Here is a 3,490-nt window from a genome sequence, read left to right as displayed (position 1 = left end):
TTTCAGGTCAACAGTTGAGAAGTTTGGACTTTCCCAATTAAACTTTGGCCTGAGAAATGGAGTATATCTGAGATTAAGCTCTCTTGAGCTGGAACGTAAGTCTCATGATTTTTAGTCCAAATATTTACATTATATGTCAAGTAATCTTTACAAAAAAAAATTATCTTAGTATACAATAAAAATAGAAATTCTACAAAACTTTGAAAATTGTATTCATTTGTTAATTCAACATGTCTTTATTGAATGTCTGTTACATGTGAGGGACCATTTCCAGAGGATGGTTTTTGCAGGGAAAAAAGCAGACATTCCTTATGGAGGTTGATGTTCCAGTGGAAGAAAACAAACCAATAATAATACTAAAACTGCTTGGGTGATAATTCCTAGGGCGAGAAATCAAGCAGGGAAACATAAAGAGAATCAGAAGTGTTGGGAGTGGGTGGGCCTTGGTAGGATTGCTTTTTTAGATAGACTAGGAGACATTTGAGCAGACAAATGAACCATAGGATATTTGGAAGAAGATCCTGCCAGGTAGTGGAAGCAGCAAGTGCAAAGGTTCTGAGAAGAGGAAATACAGTTGACCTTGAACAATGAGGAGAGTAGGGCAGCTGACTCCCACACAGTTGAAAATCCACATATAACTTTTGACTCCCCTAAAACTTACTGCTAATTGTCTACTGTTGACTAAGCCTTACCAATAAGAGAAACAGTTGATTAGCACATATATTGTGTGAAATATGTATTATGTACTATAATCTTACAACAAAGTAAGTTAGAGAAAAGAAAATATTATAAAGAAAATCACAAGAAAAAAATCATAAGGAAGAGAAAATATATGTACTATTCATCAATTGGAAGTGGATCATCAAGAAGTTCTCTATTCTTCACACTGAATAGGCTGAGGTGGAGGAGGAGGAGGGGAGGTTGATCGTGCTGTCTCAGGGGTGGCAGAGGTGGAAGAAAATGTGTATAAAGTCAATCAATGCAGGTCAGGCTCTTGTTGAAGTTTCAGTGGTGTACTAGGCAATATTGTCTAAACAAAGCTTAGCTGGAGTCAGTATTAAGGAAAGATTTCATAAGAACGTCTTTCTTCCTTAAGTAAATTTAAAATGGTTTTCTTAAGCATTTAAGAAAACATTAATGCTTTTTAAATTCTTTCCTTCCTTCCCCCCCTTCTTTCTTTTACTTTTTTTCTTTTTAGCTTACTCTCCTATTCCAGACAGAAATATGTGCTGGAAATGAAAGTCTTTGCCGTTAGGTGAAAGTGGAAGTAAGGCCTGGGGAAAATCCCACCTAGGACTAGAAAAGTTGGGATTTTTGTTCCCCTTTCCTGTGATCGCACCAGAGAAGGTGACTGGACAGATTGCTGCTATAGCTGGCTTCTCCCTTTCGGGAAGCCAGCTTTATTCCTGCAACAACTGTTCTTCCTGTGCTTATTATGTGAGTTTGCTCCATGGCTGCAGTCTAAAAGGCAATGTAATGAAAGAATAAGAAAAGAGGAAAAGACAATCTAAATTATAAGCCAAAAGTACAGTTACTATTGTAGGAATCAGGAGGAAAGGTCATTTTAATAACATGGCCAAATGTAAGTTGTGTTAGGAATATAATATATTTTGTGTAATTTCATCATTTTGCATTTATTGAGCAGGGGCTTAAATGAGAATATGAAGTGACCAGGACAGTCAGTTATTTGTGATGTCATAGAAGTTAGTGGTCAGATAGCCCTAGAGATATTGTTACAGTTTCACTGAGGAAGCCAGGGTAGGCCTGGGAGCCCTTGGGTGGTCCAGCACCTATCTTGGCCTCCTTTGGACTATCAGGGTCTAAGATGACCTAGATTAGGGCCAAACCTCTTAAACTATTTCCAAGCTGAAATCTTCAGATCTGTCTCAGCCAGTCAGCCAGTCAGGACTCAGCTCAAGGGTCCGTCATTCCCATGATGACATCTTTCCTTATTATGTATCATAAGTAGAATTAATTGTCTGCATTTCGGGACCTCAGTGAAGCAATCATTCCCCTTAGTACTTGGACATGAGGTGGTAAGAATGCTCCCTGCTTGCTCAATAAATAACAGGACAAAACACCTCAAAAAAGAGCAATTCCAATTGTTGTGAGGTCCATTTTGAGGTGGCTACTCTTTTGCTGTGCTTCTATAATACTTGAGTCCTCTGTTTAGGAATCACCAAAAAGTAATGTCAGTGTCTAGTTTTCACCAACAGTTTGTGGGTCTTTGGAGGGAAAGGCCTGACCCTCCCCTTTGCATTCTGATTCCCCTTTGTACTCAGTGCCCAAAATGAGGCAGCAGGCACTCAATATACGCATGAAAAAATTACTGAACAAAACTGAATGTTCCAAGAAGGTGTGCTGGAGTCTCCTTGGGTGAGCTGGGCCTCAAACTTAGTTTCAATGAATTTAGGAAAGGAAAAAAATAGGGCTGATTTATTGCACATAAAAACTGATTGATTAGAAAAACATGAGCATGGATCAGAATGTACACTGTATCTTCTGGAGTGATTTGGATGGACGTATCTCACAGTTACTGCAGCATCACCTGGGAGCTTATTAGAAGTGCAGATTCCTAGCAAAAAGTATGCAGTGGTTGTAGGGAGTCTGGAATAGTAGTTGAACATGTACCCCAAACAAGGGAAAACAGGGTAATGTTAGTCTTTCTCTGGCTCCAGTGGGTCTGGACACTCATTAAGCAAAGAATAGAACTCTCCTTGCCTTTCTAGCTATGTTAAAACCTTTCAGGTGACAGAAGATTTCTAGTAGATAACCCTGGGACCTTTTACAAGGTCTTCAGCAGAAGACCTGTGATCTGTCACAGCACAACCTGCTACCACCTAAGCTACACTTGCGCCCCACCCTGAATTGCTTTAATAGAGGTCCCTTACTCGGAGCTTTTGCCATTTTCCATTTTCTTTAATTCTAAAAAAAAAAAAAAGAAGATGAAATGAAATGCAGATTCTTAGGCCCCACTCCAGACCTACTCTGATAGTGTCTGAATTTTAACACAGATGTTACTTTGAGTAGCAAAGAGGTGTTACACACCTACTGAATAAGAATCTCCTAAGAGTGGAACCTCCATATTTCCATAATTTAATAGCTCTACTGTTCAATTCATTAAGAACTGAAAAACCCTAGTGAACTCGGGACAACTAATTTCCATTATGTGAACAAAACTCAAAGCCCCTGTGTTCTAATGTTGGCAGGCACTACACATATGAATAAACCCGTTTATTCTAAGAAAAGCAGTTTACTATGGAAGATAACTGGATAAGGTTGAAAACTAGTTAAGAAATTAATCCTGTGTTAAGTATGGTTGTAGTCCCTTTGCATAATTTTTAGTACATTCAGTAAGAAATTATTGAAGTTTCCTTATGTAGGTAGAAATGACTAGTTAGTTGGGCCTTCTGAAATTTATTTTAGTGAAATTATTTTGGAAGTCATATTTCAAGATAGTAAAACCCATCATCACTAAAAGCATGGCATG

At 38.4% G+C, this 3,490-nt stretch overlaps 1 protein-coding gene across 1 annotated transcript in view; it reads left to right on the top strand.

Moving 5' to 3' along the window:
- The window catches only part of CYREN (cell cycle regulator of NHEJ), a 275,649-nt gene that overhangs the window by 134,375 nt on the left and 137,784 nt on the right, over positions 1-3,490 (top strand). The window lies entirely within an intron of this gene.

The sequence above is a fragment of the Nycticebus coucang genome, chromosome 11, assembly GCF_027406575.1.
Source record: "Nycticebus coucang isolate mNycCou1 chromosome 11, mNycCou1.pri, whole genome shotgun sequence".
In the NCBI taxonomy this organism is placed as follows: Eukaryota; Metazoa; Chordata; class Mammalia; order Primates; family Lorisidae; genus Nycticebus; species Nycticebus coucang.
This window is presented reverse-complemented; position numbering and strand designations above follow the sequence as displayed.